General features: G+C 43.5%; 1 protein-coding gene across 3 annotated transcripts in view; it reads right to left on the minus strand.

The window, feature by feature from the left end:
• LPP (LIM domain containing preferred translocation partner in lipoma) overlaps positions 1–15,834 on the minus strand; it is a 200,726-nt gene that overhangs the window by 134,141 nt on the left and 50,751 nt on the right. The gene's annotated exons all lie outside the window — the stretch shown is intronic.

Raw genomic sequence — 15,834 nt, forward strand, 5'->3', positions numbered from 1 at the left:
GGCTGGCACTGAGTTTTCTTAGAGAGACAGTAGGGCATCCCTGGCTGTGGCTGTGCACAAAGGCAGGCAGTGCCTGCGAGGCAGCTCAGACCTGCTGGCCTCAGATGTCTGGGGGACCCTGCACTGCCCCTGCCTGAGCCCCCCAGCTTCCCTGGGAATGGGATCTGCTCAACCCCTGATGATCCAGAATGACCTCTCTTCAATAAATCTTACAGCTTGAATGGGATCTCAGGAGTCTGTTCATCCCAGTCCTCTACTTACAGCAGGACTGACCCTACCTAAACTGCTCCAGACAGACTTTTGCACAAGCTGACCTAAAGTCCCTGCACTAATCAATGACCTTCTGCTTTTCCATGCCACCTTCTTCTGGGGTTACCTATCGCTCCTACAGCAGTTCTACCCTAATGGGTAATCTAAATCTCTAGCTGGGTTTTAAGTCCCAGATATTGTGCTTTCTGGTGTAGATGTGTCATTCCCTTTTTCTCTGCAGCTGGAAACAGGCAGACCCTGAACAATTAGGAGGCAAGAACACCCACAGGGAAGAGGTTATTTACATAAACAGGATCACAATGTGCGTGTGTTTATATATTTATTACTTATAAAAAAATACTGCAATCTCTTTTCTTTTCTAATTAAAAGACCCAGTTTGCCCTGCTGCACAATTGCTAAGCAGATTTAAAATGGGGACTTCAGTAGCTATTTTATGGCTAATCAAATGAGTAAATATAATGATCTGCTCCAATTCCCATTCTGATTACACAGTGTAGCTATTTCATTCCCTCAATAAGCTCCTTGCACCCAAAAAGAATAGTTTAACAAGCTTCAGAGCAGAATGTTAGGCTCAATTTCTCTAAAGGGTAATGGAGTGGGAGTGTCTGTATAATTAGCTTTGTTGGGCTCCCTCCCTCACTGTACAATACACTCTATACAGAGCTTTCACTGTCTCTCCAGGTCTTCATGTGAAAGCACAAAAATAATGCAGAGCACATTAGAATCATACTGGTTGCACAGAAGAGTTTTGAAAGACAGAAAAAGAGCTGGAGAAGTGCTGGCTAATTCAACCCAAAAGGGCTCAAGCTTAAATTTAGCTTTAGCAATAAAAGCACACATGTTCATGTACATAGCTTATTCATCTCTAATGTACTGAACTCTTAGATGTTTCTGGAAGTTAAGATCTGCCAGACTACTAACAGACTGATCAAATCATAGTATAAATCACTAAAGTACACTCAACAATTTCTTCTCTGCATAGAACCTGAAATTAAATTAACAGCATATAATCTATAATGCAAAACATTACCTAACACATTTGGAAGAGTTTGATGCTGAATTCCTTTACAGAAAATAAAAGTGTTTGTCATACTGATTTTTCACAGCAAGAAACAATTTTTTACACCAGCTGGCAAGACTGTAATATTTTTGTGCTTGCAGAAGAATTTTCAGCTGGAGATTCGAAAATCCTTTCTGAAGTCAGACAGCCAGGTGGGGATATGTTATTATTACCACCTCTGTTTTACAGATGGAAAACTTAATGCTACAAAAATTAAAAATCTTACTGAAAATAAAGGGATGTGTCAGAGATCTGTGAGGAAAGGGAGAACAACAGACCCCATCTTGTTCCAAAGTACTGTGGTTGCATCAGACCTCTCCCAGATCAGTCATCCTGTATCTCTCCTCTCACTTTGTATTTGCAAGCAAAGTGCCCATGGATACTGTCTTTGGAAACTATCACACAAAAAGTTTGGCAAAGAGGTCAAAATCCAGTCAAATTGTTTTATCCTGCAATGACTGGGAGAAAAAAAAACCAAACCAAACCAAAAATAAAACCACCAAAACAAACCAGAAAAAAGCAGGGCACTATGGAAGTTATTTTGAAAGCCCCACAGCCAAATCACAGACTTTACCTCTAATAAGTAAAAATAACATAACACAGGTCCAATAGGCACTTCCACTTTTTTTTTTTTTTTTGCATATAAGCTTAGTTTGCAGTTAGATAGCAATACCTCATCAGAAACAAATGAACCCTGCACCTACATTTTTCACATTCCTCTGAAATAACAAAGTATCTCTTGAGCCTAGAAAAGAGAGAACTAAGACTCAGACTGGTACAAACAGGAGGAATGATTGTTCTGTCACTTCCAGTGCTAGAAAGAAGCAACAGGAAACCACCCTTGTAGGAGGCAAAGCGAAAATATCAAGAATAAGGTGGGTCTGCCCCACCTCCACTGAACTTCTTTGCTATGGGATGTTTTAAATTCCAGAGATTTACATGAGCTCATAAAGCAATTGGATGAGCTGATGGAGGAAAAATCCCTGGCTGAATATTAAGGAAGACATAATTTAAATCAAGCCAGTTCTCTGTGAACAGCAAATTCTTAGATAAATGGAAATATTCTGGGGCAGTGTAGATATGAATTTGCACCACTCTTGTCTTCTTTCTCTGGTGTTTATGGGGAAGAACACTGAGCTGGAGTGACCACTCATCTGACACAGGGTGGGCAAGGTCAGGTTCTTAATTTCAGGCCTATATACCTTGACATATGAGAAAAAGATAAGCAAAGGTTTAAATTCCAGTTTCTCATGCAGATAGGTTATTTTTCTACAAACCATACTTTTAAAAAAACACCAGCAGCTGACCAACACTATAATGATATGAGTCGGGACCAAATATATTTGAGTGAATACACTCCAGATTCAACTTCCCTCTAAGCTCAGACAACAAATCCTACAAAAAGAGCATTTATCTGAGTCCAGGACACCAAAATGTTTTCATCAAATGAGCCAAGCCAGAGATGAAGCTGAGTCTTCACAACAGACAGCATTTGAGACCCTCAAGAAAACTTGACAGGTAAATAAGATACTAAAAATTCCCTGGAGGACAGGCTTCCAACAGTGAAATTGCCGTGTCTTCTGCATACAAGCGCAATTAATGGAGTCAAAAGCATGTGATGGAACCAGTGCTGGATGCACTGCTACATCCCCACACAATGCATCTCCAAAGGAGGTGACAGCTCTGAGCACTAATGTCTACTGTCTCCCTTCTACTATTCTGCACTTGTGTGCAGGAAAAATTCCCAGTTGTTGGGCACAACATTCCACTTGCAAAGCCAGTTCAAGCATCTTTGCAGACCAAGAGGATCACCCTCATGTTTCCTTGAGTCGTTGGCTTGCAGCTCCTCAGACATGTGCGAGTAGAATGAGGGATCTGGTTTGGATGCATAGGGAGTTCTTAAGCTCTTCAGGCTTAAAAATGGAGAACAGCACCTTGGTGTTCTTGACTCTGCCAACTCAGCCACACAGAAAGGTGAAACAGCTGCACAAAGGTGCAAGGCTGTGCTCCACCTAAGACTCGGAAAGGGACACTTGATCCCAATCCACCCATGCTGCTGTGACAGGAGAGTGGAGAGAATAAAACCCCAGCAGTTGAGATGCAAATACTAAAACTCACAAATAGAACATCACTTACACATCCTCACTGCACCCAAACACTGCACACTGAGCAGGTGGGCAGAGAAATGGGGGTTTTCCCCATTTAACAGAAGAGCGGGTCGGAGGCAGAAGATGGCTCAGCCAAGGGTACACAACAGCAGGTAGAGGTCTGGCAGTCTCAGGGACACAAGACAGGACTGAGAACAACTTACCTCCTCCTCCTCCTCAGTTCAGGGTGGGACTTGGTTAAAAGAAAGTCCAGGTTAGTGATAGATGCTTCAGACTAAGCATTTCTTTCCTCTCCACTCTTTCAGTGTAGCCTTACTATCTTAAGTGAGTTAAAAGGAAATAATTATAAAGCTGATGCCAATCAGTCCAACCTGACTTTTCTTATAGCCAAAGCCCCAAACTCCTACCTAGCAAAACTCTGACAAATGTATCTGAGAACCCTGCAGGGTGCAGCAAGGAAAGCCCCTTCAGGACTCAAGCTGCTATTTTACATCAAGAGACATTTTTAGCCTGTAATTTTATCTCTTCCATCTCTCCCCATTGCTTGAAATTAAAATAAACATGGACCAGGGCCTAGGATTTTATTTTATCTGTCACATATTGCTATCATTAAACACACTTGAAACGAGTGGGTTTAGTTCAAATAAAACTGTCTCTTCCCTCTCCCTTTCTCAGCTCAACAAACATAAAATAGGAAACTGCACTCCAATATATTCAAGAAGCAACACACGTTACATCATGAGTAGATGATCCATCTGGCAAGCTGACATGGTAATAAGTTTGCTTAATTGTCAGGTCAGGCATATTACAGACCCAGTCTGTCAGTCCTTTTATTACAGCTCTGTCTGTACTGGGGAATTTCAACCTCCTCACACTCCGTATGTGTAGACGTGGAATGCGTCCATATGGTACGAGGACATATGCATGGACACATATATGAAGTGTCACTCAGAACAAGGAGATTAAATTAAAAAAGGAAATGCTGAAGTCAAATAGCTCTTAGCAGCTGTATACATTTCAGTCTGGAATAATCACCCAAAGAAAGCAATGAGATATTTACATTTAATTTATTGGAAACTGGGCTGGCGAAAGCACTGATTATAGGGGATAATCCAGCACTGCCTCATAAGGAAAACTGCCAGAGATCCTCAGATGTTCCCTCCATTTATACTTTTTAAGCTATCAGCCCATCATTTTGTTTTTGGCTCCATGCAGCTCCAATCATGCAGACAGTCTCCTGAGATTGTCCATATGTCCTCCTGAGAAATCACTGAGTACATTCAACAAATGATTGAGTTCATCAAATGGATGCTCTGCCTTTAAAAAGCCCACAAAACAAAACAAAAGCCACCTTTTTCCTTCTTTGCCTTTGTGCCTTACCACATCTCCTTCTCTCCATTAATGAGCTCAATTCTGAAACGATTTTATTTACAGGAAGGCTTTAAGGTGTTCTGAAAAACGATTTGTAGGAAAGATGCCAAATACAAATTGTATTTTCTAGACCTGCCTGCATTTGTGATTTTACATGAGCACGCACACATATGTTCAATATCCAAACAGCAGGTGTTCCCTAAAGTTTTATTACCATTAGTTAGAAATGACCACATTACTCAACAAAGTCAAAGCCAAGTCTTGTCAAAGGCAAGTCTTGCCAAAAAGTCTGATGATTTCCAGTACTAAACAGTCCTGCTTTGGGGTGTTGGCTCTGACTCTTCCAGATATCTCCAAAACCTAACAGTGATCTACATTTACCCAAAAGAACCATTTAACAATTCATCCTCTGTGTGGTATCTCCACAGCTTTTCTCAGGAAGCACAGAGTTCTGTCTGGAGCACGGTAGCAGCTGTCACTGGGGCCCCATAAAACACCAGTGATCTTTGTGGTAACCCTTTCCCCCACAGTCAGATCCTTTGTCTTGCACTTTGGACATGAGCTGCTGATGCGAATTCCAGTCAAAATCTCTCCAGAAAAAGATTAAATATAATTCAAAACAATATCTGCATTATCTCTCTGCTGAACTATACAGTGCTCAAAAAAATCCAGCTGAACAACTGTTTTTCTACCACTTTTTAGGACTGTAAAAGGACCTTAGCCACACAGATATTCCATGTAATGCACAGCTGATCGTTCTGCAAACCAGCACAGTAATCCACCCCAACATCTTCTCCTCCCCTCTTGACAATAACAGCATGAAGCTGCATGTGCATCCTGGCTTTCTGCTGGATGGAAAGAGAACTGTGCCTCCAATCTTTCTTTAATTCTTCTTGGATCACAAGTTAATGGTTTGGGAAGACAGCATCAAATTGCCTGAGACTCCAGGATGACTGGAGTGATTGCTGATATACAAGATGGCAATTCTTCATGGTTCTGAGCTGCCTGGGACAGGACTGAGTTCTCATTGACACCTAGCAAATCACTCCAGAGCGGGTAAGGCACTCAGCCTCTTGTCAAACCAGAGAGAAATACCGTGCTACTTATGGCAAGACAGCAAAGTCTCTGCCCTGGTTCATGCTGGCAATCAGGTGAGATGATTGCACCAGTCCTGCCTGTGAGCCACACAATGCCATGAGAACTGCACAACCTGCCCTTGCTCTTACTGTACTCATGCACACAAAACTGCTTCCTTCCAAGTGAAGAATTCATTGTAGGTCTCAAAATATTTTCTTTGGGCAGGGAGGAATCAGTATCAGACTGCAAACATTGGCAGAAGTATTTATAACTGCTTCAAAATCTCCTTTTTCTGGCCAGGTCCTTTTTTTTGTTTAGCTTTCTTTTTTAAATCTGTGGGGGAAGACAGTAATACCCATTGGACCAACACATGATTGATTTCCCACAGAAACAGCAGCTAGATAGAGTGCTCACTTTCAGCAGTGAAGCAGTATGTTAGTTTTATCTTACTGAAATATTTTTTTTTCATTTCATCCTCTTTTACATACTCATAGAAGTTTCCTATTCACTACTGAAACACCATATGGTGATAATATATGCTAACACAGGCACAGTGACACAGTCCACAAGTCTGCTATTGAGCAAAAGTTGACAACATAAGGCTGAGAGAATTCTAAGTGCTTCCAAGCCACAATAAGTACGTCACCTAATTGCATTTTACTGTGATGCAAAGAAGTCTGAGTCAAGGAAAGAACTTCCCTACAATGAAACTGTAACATCCTGGAGTAATTCACAGTTACTCGAAGAGCTAGAGCAAGGATCTATCAATTCATGGCTTTCAGATACAGGGTAGATGTGGGTTGGGGTTTTTTTTAGCAGCTTTAATATACAGAAAGAGACAATGCATTTCAGCATCACAGTCATCTCTCAAAAGGTTCCAGACAGGAAGGCCAAAGGCAATCAATAAGAGAAAATATAGACACTGCTTCTCAAACCATTCACAGATGCCTCTGCCTCTTATTTTAATGAACTAGGTTTTGAACTAGAACATCTTGGAACAATCCTGAGATATATTCAGGCTACAAATGCATCAGGCTTATTTACACACTGGTAGGAGACTCTGATGTAGAAACTGCAGGGCCAAGTCTTATTTTTCTGTGGAGCTCTGGGTCCTTACAGGTGACCCTACCTGAAATGAGGCTGTGAATACACCTCATCTGCCTCTGGAATGGCCAGCAAGGGCTCCAGGGAAAGGTCCTCCCTTCTGGCAGGGCAGAGTCTCGAAAAACAGACCATGGGGAACAGGATGGACAACAGTGAGTAACAGCACTATCCCAGAATGTCACTGATATCTGTCCAAAGCCCTGTTTTACAATGAGCTGCAAGGTCTCTCTGTGCCTCAGCTCTCCATCTGCAGAACAAAAGAACCAAACTTCTCCCACCCCAGGGCACAAGAAGAACGAACACATGGAAAGTTGCAAGCACTCGCACAAACACGCAGCAATAAGTAACAAGGACAAACTCACAAAGGCCATGCTTTAAATGCCAGGGCTTCCCAGTGTGTTTAAGCCTTCATCTTTCAAACTGTATTTAGAAACTACCACTGCAGAAAGCAGTTCTCCTCCTCTTCTAAAGAGAACAATTCCACAGCAACTCCCATCAACAGGATCTATACCTGCCCTGCAATGGTCTCTGGACAGATTCCAAGCAGTCTGAAGGAACACCAAGGCAATGCCCTCCTTGCTGTGAGCGTGATACATGAACCACATTGTCACTCCCCTTTTGGTGGAAATGGCCTGGGGAATACGCCCAGCAGACCCCACAGTGGGAGCAGAGTCCCAAGTGATGTATTGCCATGCAGGTGTTTCTGCAAGTTGCTGTGCTGTTCCCTTGGCGCTGAACTATTTCCTTTCCCTAGCAGGGAGGGAAACGCAGCTGGTTCCTCCTGTGCACAGAAGAGAAAAACACAACACAAAAGAACCAGAAACCATAGAGAGCAGAGCAAAGGAAGCCTGATTTCCTATGGACTTGTGTCTTGCATCTTGAGCGGACTCTGACCCTTCCTGTTCTCATCTGTTACCTCTCCTGACTGCCCCTCCACTTCCCTTCTCCCCCTAGTATTAGCCTTGGCATTTGTCTGTGTGTGTCAGCCAAACAATCCATGTTCCAGGTCAGAGATCCTGGTTACAGCACAGTCTGGAAGAGCAAAAGTTCAAGTTGCCTGCAGGACACGCAGCAGGCTTGGCGCTCACTGCGCACGTGTGCAGTGGGGCCACCCCACGGGCCAAGCAAGGACAGCCAGGGTGGCCCCACTGCACGCCCTGCAGCTCCCCAGGACAGGGAGCTCAGGGACCCCCAGCCACAGAGTTCTTCACACAGATACCCCTCCCACAGACCCACTTAAAAGTGGTCACAGAGATCAAATCATATGTGTGGAGCAGCCAACTGCTGGACACCAATAGGTGCTGAGTAGGAAGAATTAATCAACTGTGCCTTCATTTCAAAATGCTCCAGTTATTTCCTTGGCAGGCACTGGGCAGAAGAGTGGCTGCCACACGTGGGGAGATCAACCCCACAGCCAAGATCTCTTTAAATCTTTCTGACAGGGGGTGTTCTCCCACACACTCTGCCCATCCATTCCAATGGGGTATGAGATGAAGACAAATGCATGACAGGGTTCCCATGGTGCAGCCCCACCTCCTCTGGTGGCTCAGGCACAAACCAAATCATCGGATCTCCCAGGGCCTGGGTTTCTCCCTACCCATGAGACAGCCAGTGTCCTTCCCCATCTCACAGGGCTGCTGCCATGGTGGTGAATCCGATGCCGCTGAAGCACTCGGATGCATCGACCCATGCAAGAACACGAGCAGAGGCTGCATCCCAACAAAACACAGGTTCCTGCCCCAGAGGCAGCTGCTCTTTGCTGGCTGGACACACGGACAGCTCATGAAGCGCGCCGCAGCCCTTTGTGGAGAGTGCCAAACTACAGCGAGTGCCAAAATGCAAGGATGGGGAAATGATGACAGGCTTCCTGAGATGATGGCTTACAGCAGCTCGGTCCCATTGTGGGGAAAAAAGATAGAAAACAAAACACAACAATAGGTACAAGGCCTTGAAAAGCTGTAGAGAATAAGAACTCTGATCTCAAAACAATCACAAATGCAGAATGAGAAAAAGACCAAATTATGCAGTACTATTTGCTTTTTATCACTGTTCCCAAAGTAAATGTTTATCTTTATCCATATACAAATTTGAGATGCCTGCACAGATTTTAAAGTCCAATACATCCAACAGTGGTTGTCATCTAAAGCTTTAGCCAAACACGTAGGCAGAAAACCAAAATGGATGCAGAAAAAGAGAAGGGGAAAAATGAAAAAGAAAACCTCACTGATATTTCTGTGAACTTGGTAATTTATCAGAAAAAGAAACAGCAGGAGTAGTGCTGATTTATTTTCACTCTGATGATAGTACAAGAGGAAGAAATAATACCCTGCAAAGGTCACTCTTATCCTGTTCATCTGTGACAGGCTGATAATCCTGGATCTCAGAAAACTTTCTTTAAAAATCTTCACGGACATGCTCTTATCAAAAGGATTAAGGTTTAATACATACCAGCAGATGCAACCGATTCAGGCATCTGCTAATCAGAGCAGCATCAGTTACTGCACGCTCTGGCTGGAGCTGATGACTGCAGGAAGGTTTCCCTTCTTACAGAGAAAGACCAAATCCAAACACACATTAAATCATCTCTTGGCTATGCCTCCCAACTCACACGTTCATGGCTGAGCATCCCCGTCCTGTGCACGCTCCTGCCTGCAGACACGTCAGGGATGGCAGGACAGATGTGCTGCTCACAGCCAGCGCACCCACAGTGCTCCTCCCAGAAAGCTCCAACCCAGGGACCACCTCAAACACCACCCATGTGGGGTGGGAATGCCACCCTGCCCTTGGAGAGGGGAACCGCAGCAGGAAGCGTTTCTGCATGTAGGGGCTTTGCACTTGGAGTGCAGGGAGGAACCTACAGAAATTGCTCCAGATGGGACACTTCCTTTCCTACTTTCAGTAATCCACCCGGATTTTGCAGACAGCACAAAGCCAGCGTGCTGCAGCCAGAAGCAGGAGCACAGCTCTCAGAGGTGACCCCATCTACAGAACAGCCCATGCAATTCCTGATGTCCATGACTATGGCAAAAGTGTCACAGCCCACTGAGAACAGCCACAGTCAGCACCCTGCAGTGAGTCTGCACAGCCCATCTGATGCTGCTACAAGGGCTGGAGCTCACCAGCCCAACACCAGCTTGGGGACACTGCTGTGACCCACTGTCATCCAAGTCAGCAAAATAGCAGCACTCACAGCCTTCAGGAAAAAGCAGTGTGTGGCACAAAAGCCCTGGAGTAGCTAGGATGGTCCTACTACAAGGTCATCAACCCTTCAGGATGGACAGCAGATGCTTCTCAGTTTCAGCAGATGAGCCTACCTCCAATGAGCCCCTTTGCCCTACAACAAAGAGATTCAAACACCTACAAAGCACAAAATGCACAGACTTCACAAAAACCAATACAAAGAGCCCTTTGCCATTGGGAAAGCACTGCCTGGCTACCGTGCTGTGCTGCTGGACACTGAAGACTCTTTGGCAAAGCTGTGCAAATGCCCAGCAGTTAGATGTGCTCAGACCAGCAGAATGAGGCCAGGAAACTTTTATTTACCTCAAATTTCATATGTGAAGATGGCAGAAGTTAAGCCATCCATTTCAGCCCAAACTGAACATCTGAAAAAGCCATATCCCCCTGAGTCCCATAACTGAGGAACCATAAAACTCTTTGTCACATAAATGCTACAGGAGGGAGGAATTCATTCTGAACCCACCAAATCAATCTCAATCTGCTTGTACACCTAAATTTTCTTTCTTAAAAGAAATAAATACATTCCCGACAGTAACTGGAGTTCTGTAACTTACCCTGTGGACTGCCCTTCTTTTTGCCCACCAAAATCCTTTTGGTGCACACCAACCCAAGCAGCCAGGCTCAGGCAAGTACCAGGAACAACAAAACCAACTCTGAGCCTGGACTAGCACATTTGCACAGACTGTTTTGAGCTCAGATTCAGTGATCTGTTTTTCACAGAGCCTCACAGCCCAAACCAAGAGCAATCATAAGGATCTTCCTCAAAGCTTGGGGAATGTGCTGGATTGGAAGCTTTAATCATGACTGGAGACTCAGCTCTGCATAAACCAAGATAAAACACCTGAACTCTCAGCCATGCATTCCTGACACAGCTATAAGTGGGGCACTACAATTAGAAATTCACAGGGAAGAGACTTCCTAGGAGTCTTCAGCAACACTTCAACAGTTTGCTTTGGTTTGCCATTGTAGAGCTGAAACTGGTCAATCCTGTCCCGCCACTCTGCAAGAAAATACATCCATTGCCTTTTCTCTGCTTTTACTATCCCCAAATGGTTATCAAAAGAAGTGACAGGATAACCACCAGCACTGTCAAACATTTAAATCCCTTCTAAATTCCAGTCATTACAAGACATTATTTCCCATAATGAAAATGTATCGCTGATTTTTTAAACTTAATTTTCTTTACATTTTTATTGTTCTGTACCTCACATTGAGAATGAGCCCCTTTTCCTCCAAAACAGTGCTCATTTTGGCCTAAAGTGTTGGATAGTGTCAGGTGTCTAGTACTGGGGGCAATGACACAGAGGCAGGGACACAGCCATGAATCCTTAGAAATCTTGCCTAACTCTGCCTTCATGTTCCCCACCTGTTTGCACAGCCACATCACCCAAAGGCCTTCAACCCAGACCAAGGTTCCACACTGCTACATGCCATGCACATGGGGAGAAAGAGGCAAATCACATTGAAGAGGCTGCCAAGCTACAAAGACAGAAGAGATTTTGAAAGGAAGGAGAGGGGAAACACTACACTCAAGGTCATTTAGCACAGCAGTGGTTGCTGGGAATGAAACAGGTCTCCAGAGTGCCAGCCCAGCTCCCTCTGGATCAAGCTGCCTCCAAGAGCTGCACACAAGCAGATTTCATCTTGGCCGTGGTGCATGGTCAAACAAATTTTTTTGCTATTTAAGTGCTTCATAAATATTGGCCACAGAGCATCTGCTTTTAGAAATAGCATCAGACCAGGTACATCTTATTACCTGGTACACCTCCCACAAAGTGTTATTTTGCCAAACAGAGATTCTGTTGGAAATTCAGGACAAAACTCAAGAGTTTTGGAAGGTAGGTGTCCAATTCCAGACAAAGCAATCATCATTCAATACATAATTCACAGCAGGGACAAAGAATCCTGAGCTTACGTGTGCTGCTATTTCTAGTATTTCATTTTCACAGTCTCTGCTGGAAGCCCTTTTTCCAGAGTCACAAAGTTTTCTTGATTTTTAGAAAATGCAAACACTTGTTTTATGGGCTGAAATTTGGCATGTTTGGTTTGGGGTGTTTTTGGGTTTTTTGTTAAGGTCTTTCTGCACTGATCTCTTATGCAAGGATTTAAGCAGAACAGGTAAAAACTGGGGGAAATACCCTTTAATAGAGGAGTCAGATAAACACAGCATTCACTAGGCCTCTACTTAGGGGGTTCACACAATTTATGACTTGCCCCTACTTCCATCCATGAAAATTATGCACCTAATATCTTGTTTTTTACTAATACCTCCTTTTACTAATGAAAGGTACAGTGGGTTCTCTGCCTCTGAACTTTCCAATGAGTTACTGCAATTTAGAAGGTGTGATATGTACACAGAAGCACACTGCAGCTACATAAGAGGAGCTCTGTATTTTACTCATCACACTAGTACTTCCAAACTGCACCAGACTAGAGGAAAAAATTAATGAGATTTTTTTCATAGTGCATCTGCAGTTCTTCCAGCAACACCCGAGGCAAGTTAAACCTCATATTCCACTTCAGTCATGGCAATTTTGAGATAATCTTGGTCATCTTGTCCATTTCAATTTACTGTACCAGAGGGCTAGAACTGGTCATTCTGGTGAAGGTCATACAGATCCTTTCTAAAATTTCAGTTCTAGGTGAATCCTTTAAATACAATCTCTCCTACAACACCTCACATGACAGAAAACATCCTTAGATGCTGCTCTGTTAAGGCTAAAGATGATGATTTAGTCTTGTAATTTCCTGTGCTTTTAGGTATGTGCAATTTTGAAAGGAAAAAACTTGTATTTAATCATTTCTGACTGCTTCTATGATTCAGAGAGACTTTTGCTTTGCAAGACATGGACTCAGCCCAGATCACCTTTTTTTCCTACCCAGCCGCCTAGAGTTAGGCAGGACCATGAGGTACCAGGAGGGCACTGCTGACCACAGGTGGCCAAACTCTCTCCCTTCTTCTGTTAATGGTGGTCACTTTCAGCTCATGGCAGTGTCCTTGTCACCCGCCCAGCACACAGAAAATGCCACCAGAGCAACACCCAGGTAAGCAATGCAGGGATGGTGCAGAGATTCACACTCACCCATGTCCTCAACAGCAAGGGCTGAGGGACAGCATCTGGGGTTGATGTTGGCCCATCCTTTCTGAAAAACATTACATCCCTCTGTGTCAGGGGCACCCCTGGTGCAGTGTGTGCCTTTGCAATCTTGAACCCTTACCAAGGATCAAAAGAGCTTCCCTCTGTGTGAATTCATGCCAATGGGAAGTGTATGTTAAATAAACTGCTTGTCATTACCCTGCTATCACTCCTGCTCCAGTGAGAGAGGACTCTGTTACGATTTATCTTATGTTGCTTTAAAGCTGTCCTGAAGATAATATGAAAAAGAAATGTAACAATAAAATTTCTCTTATTCAAGAACAGGAGTATCCCCAAGGGCAAGGTATTCCTATAAAATTATTATAATGCTTTAACCACGTAAGCACAACTGAAAACGTCTTCTCTGAAAACAAGTCGTAGCTCTTTTTTCCTATCTGCAGCCATTATCCTGATAAATTTGGGAAGGTCAGCTAAGGTGTAATCCAATAAATGTGCTGATGTTCTGAGTAAGTACCTTACAATTTGCAGCCTAATCTATTATCCTACTATAAGACCATCAAATGACTCACCAGTTTTAATACTTAGTACAGATCAAACAAAGGAAAATATCAAAGCTTTACGTTCTAGTTCCACCTTTCAAGGACTTGTCTGAGTACTCTTTAATTACAGCAGATGATACATCCAACTCTGGCATTTTCTTTCTCTAACAGCTCTAGTTAAAAGCTGCTGTAGCAGTACTTTTCACAGGACATCATTACGTTAACCAGGAGATGCTGGGAAGTCAGGTAGACTGAACAAATCAGGTTGGGATTTGATCCCAGAGATGGAGCTCAGCTTCTTCTGCCCACCAGGCCACACAGTAGCACACCTGGGAGCAGGTGACAAGTCTGCAGAGCCCTCACCCGAGCTGTGGCAGAAAGCCATGGGAACAAGCATCTGCATGAAGGGGAATGAGCACATCATCTTGGAGGGCAATGAACTTAGGAAGTCAGATCAAATCCCAAACTTAGGCTATTGCTTCAAATCCTCCAAAGTCAAATACAGCTGCAGAAGTTTGCATTTGGACATTGTTACTGGACACTGATTTTTTTTTTTTTTTTTCCTTTTAATGGTAAAGGCATAAAATAAAAGTGAAAAAAAACAACCTATTCACAGAACCCCAGATCCCAAAGGAAGAAGCATCGGGAAACAGTCAGCAGCCCTGTCAGCAAACTGTAGATGCTCCATGAAATGGGTACAGAAGTTACATGTCCCCACAAAGATATGAGAGGTGACTGTGGGCATTGCTGAGGAAAATGGGGAGCACTTCTCTTTCACCCAACTCTAGCAGCGTTTTGAGTAAAGCATTCCCCAGTAACAGTGTGCACTGGTGTGTGTTTGGCCCGTGCAAACAAACTGAACATTGGTTGTTCACCACAGTGTCTCAGCAGAACTCATCTCATTTATCACAACAACAGAAACCTACCGGAAAAAGGGCTGAATTGTATCTGGCTTACATTGTTGATCTTTTTGACTGACTAACCCAAATTAGACTTCTTTTCAAGGACAAGTATGTAAGTTTATGCAATTAACTGTGCACATGCCACTAAAATTAAAGCTGAATTTATAGGGAGGTCCCCGCAGAAAGGATGGAAACCCAAAGCCTCTGTGTGCAGGGGGACACTTTCAAAAGAGCACAAATCTGATTTTGCTCTGCTTTTGCTCCATTTGCAGACTTGAAGAAGAGCAAATCTAAAGAGAATCTAATCACTACTTTAGTTCTGCTCCAAAGGTGTCACTTCTCAGTTACTTAAAAGAAAGGGAGCAATGAAAACCACCAAAAAAAGACAAACCACAGAGAAGGCTTGTATGGGTAGTGAGCGTGCACCCATCACTGACTTATACCTTCAATACTTTTGACTTTTGGGGCTTTACTAAGAGAAATACAGCATACATCTAGCTGTATACAGCCTACAGACTCACACACATGTAAGAAATGAGACCAGTCATGAGACTAGGAAGCAAAGACAAGGCACAAACATATCTAGGATGATTTTATGAGATCACAAGAATTGCCCTTTTAAAAGTGCCACTGGGGTGTCACCACTTCTTCTGATAAATAGATGACATCTCACCAGAACTTAAATAGCTCCACTCAAGCACTACCTAGATGAGTGACAAAAATTAGCCAAGTCACTGTCACCCCTGCAGTCCTTGTCTAGACACAGCAGAGAAGTGAGAATTCCAGTCTGCCTTGCTGGGCTACAGCCACCCTGACAGCTGAGCTCTGATCCAAGCCACTTCATGAGATGGGGATATCTGGATCCTTCTGGCAGCGCGACAGACAAAAGTTAACAGAACAGAAAAACAAGAAAATAAAAGCACAAAAGTCCTTGTGAACGGAGAAGGTTTTAATTCACGAGTCATTGTTGGTTGAGAGTTGAGGCAAATGAAATGCCATTTTTTGCAAGTATTTTTCTAACAATCTCTGTGGCAATCTGACAATCGGGATCAGAGGCCCTTTGCT

This window comes from Melozone crissalis, unplaced genomic scaffold, assembly GCF_028551555.1.
Source record: "Melozone crissalis strain CALT ecotype California unplaced genomic scaffold, PUWL_Pcris_2 ptg000034l_1, whole genome shotgun sequence".
NCBI lineage: Eukaryota > Metazoa > Chordata > Aves > Passeriformes > Passerellidae > Melozone > Melozone crissalis.